Consider the following 11,955-nt stretch of genomic DNA (forward strand, 5'->3'; position numbering starts at 1 on the left):
ACATTGTTTAATTCACCTAAATGAACTCCTATTTAACATTGGCTACATACAAAACATTGCCTAATAGTAGATAATTCAAAGGTGGTGGAAGACTGGCTCCTGACCTCCAAAATCTTCTAGTATTGGAGGTGAATAATAAAAGTGTTTGAAACATGAAGGAGGCTTTGTTCAGTATTATTATTGTGGTTCAAATAACAGTTTATTGAAAAATGGGAAAGGACATGTTTACATTCTTACTAGCATTTAAAAATAAAATTTAAACAAAATTCAGTGTTGAAATTTTTTACTTTATTATAGATTAGCACAATACCTCTCTGATTAAAAAATAGATATTAAACAAATATTTGCTTAAATAAAATTGAAGGACTATAAGAGTCCTTAAAGAGAAGATAGGATGTATTAATACAATACAAATTATCTAAAGATGTTTTTACTGGAGATAGAGACTTGAGAGAAACCCATCGTTATAGTTTAGCAGAAAGGGACTATTGAAGTCCTCCTAGGAATACACCACCACCCTGTAAGAAATTGAAGTATGACAATGAATAGCCCATTAGAACTGTGATCATTAAGTTAATCAAGGGATGAAAACATACTTCAAAATAACATAACATAAATAGCATAAAATGTTTTCCTTATGTCAGAAACAGTCCAGGAGTCAGTGTAAAAGGTTTGACTAAATTCTGTCTTATAGCACATACTTTATTAAGGGTTAAACATAGTCACTGTTACCCCTCTCAACATTCCAATCCTGCCCTTTCCTATCCTCCCTGCCTTCCCTGATTGTTCTTAATTTTGTAGGATATGCATTGAATTTTGGCTTGCCTTCTTCCCATCTTCTCCTCTACCTTCCTCTACTTCACTTGAACCCATCTCATCCTTTTCAAGTACCCACTTTCTGGAGTTTACCTTTTTGAATTTTGTCAAGATGAACTGTATTCATAACCTGCTTTGTAAATTGACAACTCCTTTATCTAGCTACTTATAACAAATTTTTTTTAATAAAAATAAGTAAATTAGCAATGACAACCTAAAATACTGGAAGAAGAGTTAAGCATGATGCTGGAGATATTGGAGAGAGGAGAAAGTTTCATTAAAGGGAAAGAATAAAACTCATTTAGACTTCGCTTATATAATGGGAATTTAAAACAGAGTTCTCCTTGGATTCCGACCAATTTTCATGTCTTTTTTGAAATTATCTGTTTTGCTGTTGTTATGACTCAGAGATGGAGAGGCAAAGATGCAACGTAGGTGAGGATGACTGTGGAGAATTTGAGGGAACACACAGAAATGTAGTTGTGACAGGAAGCAACAGAGACAGATTTGGGTCAGACTGTGGTCAGAACCTTCCATGCTACCCTAAGGAGCTTGTACTGGTTTTAGTGCACAATGGGAGACAAAACTTTTCGAATAGGAAAATGTTTTGAAGAAAATGGGAAGATTAGTCTGAAATTTTAGGTAAGAAGGACTAGAAGAAAGAAACCTTAAAAGGAGTTACAAACACTTCACACTGCTCTGGAACTCTGAGAGTTCGAGTTCCTAGGAAAGACTTGCTATCTTGTTTGTTCACAGCTCTGGGCATTTATAGGTGGTACGCAATAAAGGTGTTGAATTAATGATGTGGTTATGGGTCTCTTATTAAGAAAATCTGTATTTGACAATTTCAAATTCAAAATAAGACTCCTCTATTAAGAGTTTTAAAGTAATGTACTATGTATGTTTTCTATGTAGAATGCCTTAGGAAATTTCAAGTATATTTGTAGTCACTGATGTCAGTTTAAGAGCAGCTCACTTGTTTCTTTCTTTTTTTCTTTCTTTCATTCTTTCTTTCTTTTTGTTCAACATAGGGCTTGCACTCATGACCTGGGTGCTGTCCTTGAGCTTTTCTGCTCAAGGCTAGTGCTCTACCTCTTTGAGCCACAGCACTATTTCTGGGTTTTAGGTGGTTAATTAGAGATAAGAGTCTCATGGGCTCTGGCTTTGAACTCATATTTCAATCTCCTGAGTAGCTAGGATTACAGACATGACCACCAGTGACTTTTAAAAAATTACTTTTATTTTTTATTTTATTTTTTTTTAGAATAGCTAACAAATAATTTATCGTCCAGCCATTATTCTACTCCATGGGTGGGGCTAATAAATGTTGTTATTCGTGGCAAGCATTTTTGTAAGGGACAACAGCAGGATCTGAAGATGAGTTATGTCTCAGCACTTCTATCAGACTCAATACTTGCATAAAAATTTAGTGCCCTTAGTTACTATTGAAATAACAATAGTTGTTTTTTAAATATCTATTACAGAATGTAAACTTTTCCAGGTGGTTCACTCTCATGTGTCTAAGGCTTATTTCATCAGTAGTCTAACAGCATATAGAAGAATTCATGGTGTCTTCAAAATATTCCTGTACATATTCTATGATGCCAGCTAATCATTTGCTAATAATGAATGAAGTACCAAAAAACTCCACATGTAAATCCACACTTTGCCTCTTAGAAGACTATATTGATTCAAATATTTTTGCATTATGTACAAATAAATCTTATTTGCAGAAGAGAATACAACCAAAGTAGCTTATATCTATTAAATGCTTTGCTACGCACATGGGTAAATTCCTTGCATATATTATGAAATCCATTTATGAAGTTGATGCTATTTTTACCTTGTTTTATAGATAAAATAATGAATACAAGGGCACGTTAGTAAGTTGCCAAAAGGGACATAACAAAATAAAGGACATAACAAAATAGAGGGATTGACATACGAGTGCTTTTAGCACCCATACTCTAAACCAGAGTTTACTTTCTTTTTTTCAGGAAAGGGTCAGATAGTAAATATTTTAGGCTTTGCAGTCCATACGGTATCTGTCACAATTAGTCAACTATGCCATTTATCTCAAAGCAGACATAGACAATATGTAAATGAATGAGCATGGCGATGTTCCAATAAAACTTTATTTATGGACACTAAAATTTGAATTTCATAATTTACATGTCTTACAAAATAATGTTCTTCTTTTGACTTGCCCTAACTGTGCGTGTGTGTGTGTGTGTGTGTGTGTGTGTGTGTGTGTGTGTGTATTGCATTCTTAGATCATGGCCTAACCCCGAAAATTAGAAGGGGTCTGGTTTTGGTTTTCTTCCTACCTCTGCCCTCTATCACAGTGATACTTTGTGTCCACAGAAGGGATGTAGAACTATATAAAACCCACCTAGGCTTTATTATTTCTGCAAGGAATGGGTCTTATTTGAGAAATTACATAAGGAACCATGAACTAAGTTTAAAAATAATTTATTACAAGAAATATCAGCTTGCCCAAAGAGAAGTTCCTGAGGATGGCTGTGAGCTCTTTTGATGACTGTTTTCTATTTGTTATGGAAAACATTGTTTTGTGGTGACATAGCTTCTTTCTGGTATTTAGAATGACAAAGATTGTGGAGGAAAGCTACCAGTTCCCTAGGTAATGAGTCGATCAGAAATGGGCAAGTCATGAGAAGGAAAAAAAATCTGTCCTGCTGCCTGTTTTTATGTTTTCATTTTTTCTAGGAGAAGCACTAAGCTATGGAGATGAAGGGCTGGTGAGGGAAGTTCTGGTGAAAGAGTGTGTCCTCATTCCTCTTCTACCTGACCTTGCCTTACAATTGCTTTGGGCTACTTAGCTGGTTGCTGTTTGTATACTGGAGATTCTTCTGTTGGCAACAGACTCAGTTTGTGAACTGTCTCACCTTTGGACAGTTGCCCACATGGAAATGGCCACACTAGCTCTGGATGTCACTCCGATAGTCAGTGAGACTGATCATGACAGCCACCTACTCCCACTCCCCTGCCTGCTGGCACCTCCTTAGCAGTCTAGTCTATAACTGCTGCAGAAAGTCTTCTTTAGAAAGCAACTGACTACGAAGTGTCCTACTGCCTGGGATCTATACCTCAGGTAAACAGGGCAGAGCTGACAGTTTTCTATTATTGTATAAACACATGCATTATAGTCTTAATTTTGCCTTTTGGCACACTAAGCTTAAATAGTTACTATCTGGTTCCCCAAATAGGCAGCCTCTGACATCTATCATAGCAGAGACAATACAAACAAAGAGGGAGAGTGATGGAAGTTCTTTAGAATTAAAAGATGGGAACGTTGGCAACAATTTAGTACATCTAATATATCACTTGATGGGAACAACTGAAGCTAAAATACAATGTGTCTAGAAAGTGAGGAATCTGGCAATGTTTCAGTGAACATACATGACAACCTAGGATTGTCTTTTAAAATGGTACCCTTACCAAGCTCTTTATGAACTATAATTGTCTTGGTTCTAAAACATTTTTTATTTGATTGTTTTGGAATTGCCCTCAATTTACAAGTTATAGAAGATAATCTCAGAAAGAAAATGGCACATAGAATTTTAGAATTGAGAAGACATTTGAAGTCAGCTTCTAATTTTATAGGCATAAGTCTCCTTTGACCAAAAAGGGTAGCTTCCCCTTCAATAACCTTCCTTATTAATAATATTCATTTTTAAATGATTCATTACTCAAAGATGAAAGACAATTCCATCAAGAATAGTGAAAATGTTAAAACAAATATATTGATACACCTTTAATACAAATGGGACATAAAAGTTGTTCTATGTGAAAAAAAAAGATATCAGTTTTAGAAGTGGGCAAAAAATAACTTGGCCCATTCATTTTAGTGAATCTTCTTTTAAAAAGTCATGGCACCTTGTGACCAAGCGAAGTATCTTGAGTTCCTTTAATTAAAAAGAGAGGGAATGTAATAATTTCCAATTATAAAATAATTATATTTCATAATTTATGTTTTCTCTGAGGATTCTATATAGCTTGATAAGATATATATTTTAAGATAACACATTAAAACTTTTTTCAGGAGCATAAATTAAATCAATATTTTAAGAAAGATAGGCAAAGGTGATGACTTTATGATCATTCTATGTTATAGAAAATAATACTTAGGAAAAGATAGGAATATTATTGTATTCCTACCATCAGGACTGCAGCTAGAGATACACTTTTCAATTTCACAGAGATGTGCCACAGAGAGCAACCAAATATAACAACTCCCTTTCACAACCATGTGGAAGCAACTTGCTTCCTGCCATTTCTCTCTTGTGATATTCTGAAGTGAAAATGAAATACAGATACTATCAAACTGTGGCTATGACAGATGAAAAAAAAAAGGATACTTCTGTTTTACTGAAGTGCATTTGTTTTCCTTCTTCGTTCTGCAGGAAGCATCACAAACCCAGAATCCCTGAGAGATGGATTTTACTGGGAGGCGGAATGCTAACTTTGCTCAAAGATGTGTAAATGCCACGTGCGCAGATGGTCCTTTTGCCTATTCATAGGAGAAGCTCAGAAACACACATGCATCTTTCTGTGGTCAGTCATAACAGATTTGTTCTAAATAAGCCACACTGTTTTGCAAGATGGCAGGGAACTGTCAGGCTGTATTTTAAGCACAAATGTTTCTGCCAGACAGACATAGCATATACCATGTGCTTCAGAAACACACACACATTGATCTGAGGACAGAATATGGACCTTGTGTTGTAATTGCGCAGTTTATTCCAGTAAGCCCATATTACAGTTCCTGAATGGACCTTCAACTGACTCAAAGGTTTCATGGCAATCATCAGATATATAGATCCTAAAAGAAGAAGACAGACATAGAGATGGTCAGATATTTCTCCTTACTTTTTGTAGACTGATGTCTTTCTTCAAGCCTGATTCTGAGTGTTGCTCCTTAAGGGGTCATTGCCTTGGGGGAGATTTAATGACTTTCTACTTTATTTTCATTATGTTCTTTTAGTTCTTTCCATTAAATCTTTAATAACAGTAGAACTTAGTAAGCCACTAAAGGCTATAGCCTTTAGAATTTGCCATATAAAGTAGATATTCTTTGGTAGGAAATCTTAGTTAACAGATATTCCTTTGAAAAAGTAGAACTATTCATTGAGATATAAAAAAATCAACCCTACCTTTAAGAGGCTGAGTGCAACTTGGGTAAGGACAAGAATACTTATGCCACTTTATTAGCAAGCCAACAGAGATACTGTTCTGAGACTACCTTTCAAATTGATGGGACAGGCTACTTTCACTTGTTTTGTTCTGAAAATCCTTCCAAGGCAAGTAGACACCTGAAACCATCACGAGGAAACATGATTAGATGGGGATAATGAATAAAAGTGAATTTGGGATTGTGAAGAGGGAAAAGCATGTTGCTCAATACATATATCTGACTCTACAATTAACTAGCAAGTTACAGCCTACCCCATTCTAAACAGAATTAGCTGGAGCTGACAAAGGTACATATTTTGAACTTGACAGTGAGTGTATGAGAAAGATAAATTAGGTTAGGCAAGAAATAGTCAGAGGTAAGTCCATAAATGTGTGCTAAGAACTTTGCCAGTACTAGCTTGCAGACTTGTCTTTGTGCTTGTGAATAACCAAATAAGTGAAGTAAGATCAACTGAAAGTTTTTAAATGAAACTGTTTTTGTAATTTAATTCCACTTCAAAAAAATTTCTCCTGGCTTGTATAAGAGAGCACAGTGATGTGATAAGCAATATCTGGTGGATATGGGGTTAAAGATAACTTCCATTAAATTTTTTTAAAAAGAAGTCAACTTCTCATATTTAATACTGAGGTAACCCCAAAGCACAGTTCCTCAAAAACAATTCTATTCAAATTAGAAATACAAAACAAAACCAAATCAAACCCGTGGCTCATAAATTAAAAGATAAAGTTGAGTGTCAAGAGGAATAGATGACCTACAAGTTTCAGATAATCCTCAAAAATATTCTTTTTATGACCTACTTTTTGTTATTTTCTATGGAAGAGGAATTATTAAGGACAGGCTTATATACATTAGAATTAGGAACTATTTGGGGCAATGTTCAATACTTTATGAATTTACATGATATCAAGTAGAACATACACACCTGAATAAAATGCCACCCTCTGACATGACTAAAATTTTTATTAGCAAATAATATCACAAGTATAAATGGCTATTTGGAACTTCAGTATTGAAAACAACGTGAAGACTAGACTCTCTTAAGGAAAATGTGTGATATGAACAAAGAAATTTGTATTATGCTACTGGCATCAACACTGTGGGATGGAAGTCCAGCAATGGAAATCTGGAAATGTTGAGTATACAGGGCAGAAATTAAAATATGACATCTTAATAAACTATTTTAAAACCAATCAGGAATTCTACTATATATTTGCAGCCTGTAATGCTAATATCAAACCAGGCCGAAAGCATTTCCTGGGGGATTAATGACCAGAGGGAATTAATGGCCCTTAGCTATACCTCAGGCCATCTACTTTTCTAGCCAGTCATTAATCCTAAGAAATGTCCTGAGTTTCAATCATTACAGTGTAATTGAGATGTCATGAAAAGGGTTAAAGAAGTTTTGACTATTTTACTACATGAATGCCAGCAGTGAAATGCATTTAGAATCCCTGTTTAAAAGACTGTAATTGCCTCAGATTCTTTATATTATCATAACTCTTCAAAATTGATTGGTTTTGGGTTTATGGAAAAATATGCAAATTTACAGAGGATATGACACACATTTCTCATCGTGGGAATAAAAGTAGTTCACACAGAATTCATTTGATTGAGTTTGATTACTGAACAAAATGTAATTATTTTAGATACACGATCGGACTTTTCTGAAGATGCATATTGTAGGGAAGAAGTATCTGGCATGCATGATTGTTTATCAACTCAAATGTGTCATGCTAAATAACGGCTACCGAAGGCAAGCATCTATCATATGTAGGAAACACCAGTATAAGGATATGCTTATTCAAAGCCAACAAAATAAATAAATAGGATTCCTTTCTTAACTTTCTCAGAACAGTGTACAATTAGCATACTGGAGTGTGGGAAAAAAATGAACCATTTCTGCCTCTGCATTTTGGAACTCTATTTCCCAAACAAGATCTCTAATCCACTTAGAGGAATACCACGGTTGGATGACAATCTCTTAATACCAGCCAATGGAGAATGGGGAGAAGGGGAGATACCTTTAAAATATTCCTGTCAATGTAGAAGGGAACAAATTTACTAGGCACAGATCAAATACACACTGGAGTGTACTCCTCATAGATGAGATCTTGCTTGCTTTCCAACTAGGGGGACATTTGTAAAATCCTGATCACTAATAACCTTATTTTACCCAGCAATCAATGTTAAGAATTTTCCAGTTTGTGAAATTTTCACCGCTGTTTTTGGTTCTCTTTTCAGTAGAACTGTTCATTAGACAGCCTGGACAGCATATGAGCCTGTTTCATGGAAATGAGCAAACCATTAGTTATAGTTTGTTTTAATTTCAATTCATAATTTAAATTTTACCTTGTTCATTGAAATTGTTCATTGACTAATTGTGCTGATTTTGCCTTGTTAATTTCTCCTTTTTATTTATTTAGTATAATTTGTAATATTTGTATTTCTTTTTTTTCGTGTATACATTAATTTTCTTCTTTGTTGTTGTACCAGTACTGGGGCTTTAACTTGGGGCCTTGACCACTTGCATGGCTTCTATTCTCACAGTTGGTACTCAACCATTTGAACCATACTCCAGTTCTGGCTTTTTATGGGTTAATTGGAGATAGGATTCATAATTATCTGCTTGGGCTAGTTAAGAAACAATCATCAGAGCTCAGCCTCCTGAGTAGATAGGATATAGGTATAAATCATGGCTTCTGGTATGAAAAGTTGTAAGAGAGACTAAGGGTGCTGTTTTTGTTTGACATTACTTGGCAAAGTTGGTACTCTTTTTTCTTATTTAATTCAGTTGCAGATCAGCTGAAGAAGCAGATGTTTGGTGTTAATGGTTCTTAAAAAAGCAATTCTCACTTAAAAGGGAATTTTATTTTAAAAGATAAAATGCAAAAAAATAACTCTTTCTGTAATTTCTCAGAGATTCTTTTTATCTATAAAAGTTTACACATTAGTTTGTTACTTTGTATAATTCTTTCCTATATAACCAAAAAATGTTTTAGCAGATCAGACCGAACATAATGCTGATAATTCTTGACAGAAGAGCATATTATTATCTTTCCCTCCCTCCCTTCCTTCCTTCCTTCCTTCCTTTCCTTCCTTCCTTTCCTTTCCTCCCTTCCTTCCTTCCCTTCCCTCCTTTCATTTTCCTTCCTTCCTTCCTTCCTTTCTTCTTTCCTTCCTTCCTTCCTTCCTTCCTTCTTCCCTTCCTTCCTTCCTTCCTTCCTCTAGTACTAAGGTTTAAACTCTGGGCCTTACTCTTGTTAGGAAGGTGTCCTGCCATTTGAGCCACACTTTCAGCCCTGATTTTGGCTGGTCACTTGGAAATAGAGTCTCATGGACTCTTAAGCCAGGGCTGGCTTCCAACAGAGCTTAGCCTCCTTTGTAGCTAGTATTAAAGATAAGACACAACAGTGCTTGGCTTCTCTTTCTTCTCATAAATTTATGGAAGGTGCATATATGCACAGGCATTTGGGGCTTATTTTCGTATATTATTCCTTAATAAAAAGCTTAAAATAGGTCAGGGCAACTGCTGCACAAATACTATTTATACATTCGTCCAGACTCTTTCCCTAAAAACTCAAATCTTCCAAGGGCATGGCTTCAACATTAACACTAAGTAGAAATAAACCTACCGGTCAACAAGCCTGAGTCGAAGACCAAATTCACTGAGCAAGTAAAGATGGACAGCTTACCTCTCTTTAGATGTTAAAATTAAATCACTGAAGACAAAATATTCCTATAAAAATGGATTAGCTACTTTTTACTACATGAACACTGATATAAGTATGTTACTTTTTCAGCTGATTTGAATATTTGGGGATAGCAAGATACCTTTTATCTCCTTTATATAATGGAAAGAAACCTTTCATAACCTTCCTTTACTTCTGATCTATGAAGGAAATTCAAGGAGAGCATTCACTGTCTTTTACTCTTATAAGATATTTTATTCCAAAATAAAGTTATCATCAGAATGACAGCACAACTCAGCCAATCAATAAGGATTTGTACTAAATTTCCTACATCAAATACTAATGAATTTTTATATTTAAATACAAATGAGGTTTTAAATCTATTGACACTACTTCTGAAGGTAAGCCCACAGAAATTAACCTCTGCAGAAAATTGTTCCTCCTCTCCTCCTACACTTAACATACAGGTTCTTCGTGTTCACAGGAAGGAGGGACAAATCCCAAATTAGATGTGTTAGATCTGAAGCCTATCAGAGACCGTTCTGGACTAAGAATATTTGGAGATTTTATTGATCACATGATGATTGCTGAACCATAAGTCTGAGGCTCCTTTACTCAGATACCATGGGATGAGGTAGATTCCAAGGCAATCTTTCAGAAGTGAATATGGTAGCTTACTGGCACTGCATTTACTTGTATTTAAATGGCCTGAGAGGAATTTTGAATATGCAAAGGACTTTGTTGTGTCAAAGAACAAAATTATTTCTGTCCTTATACTATGGTTAGGTATGAGTACAGTCAGGATAGCAACCAAAGTCTGGAGTGGATTTTAAATTATTGTTTCTCAGGTTCAAACCCACACTGCTTTGCTCTGTATTATTGGAAAAGTGCCTCACTTAAACTTTTGCAGTTTGTCACTATTATTCTTTGCCAATTAGAAGTGCTAGAGAAAAATATAGAAGGCTAGAGGAGTAAAACAAGACCTGTGCAAAGTTCTTTCTTTTCAAGCTAGCTGATAGCTCTTCACCCTGGTAGTGATAACTACGTCAAAAATTAATAGCTGGGCTGGGAAGGTGGCTCAGTGGTAGAGTGATTACCTTGCATGCATGAAGCCCTGGGTTCGATTCCTCAGCACCACATAAGCAGAAAAGACTGGAAGTGGAGCCGTGACTCAAATGGTAGAGCGCTAGCCTTGAGCTGAAGGGCTGAGAGACAGCACCCAGGCCCGGAGCTCAGGCCCCATGACTGCCAGAAAAAAAAAAGGCATTTGGCGAACAAGGTAGTGGTAGAAGCTGTGCTGTGGTTGCTCGGCCATTTCTTGCGCGTTGTCTCTGTGCCTTTCGCAGTTTCTGATGGCGCCATGTTGGGCCAAAGCATCCAGAGGTTTACAAGCTCTGTGATCCGTTGGGCCCACTATGAGCACGGCCCAGGGAAGACTCTGTCATTTTCAATAGAAAACAAGTGGGGTTCCTGGCCATGATGACTGTGTTCTTTGGATCTGGGTTTGCTGCACCATTTTTTATAGTGAGGCACCAACTGCTTAAGAAGTAAGGGTGTCATAATTCACCATTTAACAGATCAGACTGTTTGAAGAGGAATGGGTTAAACTCTCAGACTCAGAATACTAGATATATTTGTAAATAAACTCCTGACATGAATGCTTATTGCCTCCTTTCTGCAATAGGAATGTGATACTTGAACATGTCTTTATTTTATTTGGGGTGTTCACAATTGTCAGTATTTCCCCCAAGAATAATAAGATTAGCTTGTTTTAATACTTGTAAGATTGGGGGGGGGGAGATGGGAAGGGTTGGAAAGGGGAAACAAAGGAGAAGGCTACAATGCTTGATAAGAAATGTACCTTGCTCATGTAATTGTAACCCCTCTATACAGTATTTTCACAATAAAAAAAATACTTGTAAGATTTTATTACTTGTGACTCACAAGTTAGGACCTTAGTGTTTTCCTCTTCTTCTTCTTCCTCCTCCTCCTCCTCCCCCTCCTCCTCCTCTTCTTCTTCTTCGGCTATCACTCTACCACTTGAGCCACATCACCACTTCTGGCTTTTTCTGTTTATGTGGTACTGAGGAGTCGAACCCAGGGCTTCATGCATGCTAGGCAAGCAAGCACTCTGCTACTGAGCCACATCCCCAGCCCAGTTTTTTCTAATTTATGTTTTAAAAGTAAAATAGCTTTGATTGTCTTAAAACAACTCTAAATGAAATAAAAATAATT

The 11,955-nt window shown here is 36.0% G+C and overlaps 1 pseudogene; it reads left to right on the top strand.

Annotated features, from left to right (window-relative positions):
* The first annotated feature begins 11,000 nt into the window (after nt 1–11,000).
* LOC105994908 lies at nt 11,001–11,310 on the top strand (annotated as a pseudogene).
* The last annotated feature ends 645 nt before the right edge of the window (nt 11,311–11,955 follow it).

This window comes from Dipodomys ordii, unplaced genomic scaffold (genome assembly GCF_000151885.1).
Source record: "Dipodomys ordii isolate 6190 unplaced genomic scaffold, Dord_2.0 Scaffold5, whole genome shotgun sequence".
Taxonomy (NCBI): Eukaryota; Metazoa; Chordata; class Mammalia; order Rodentia; family Heteromyidae; genus Dipodomys; species Dipodomys ordii.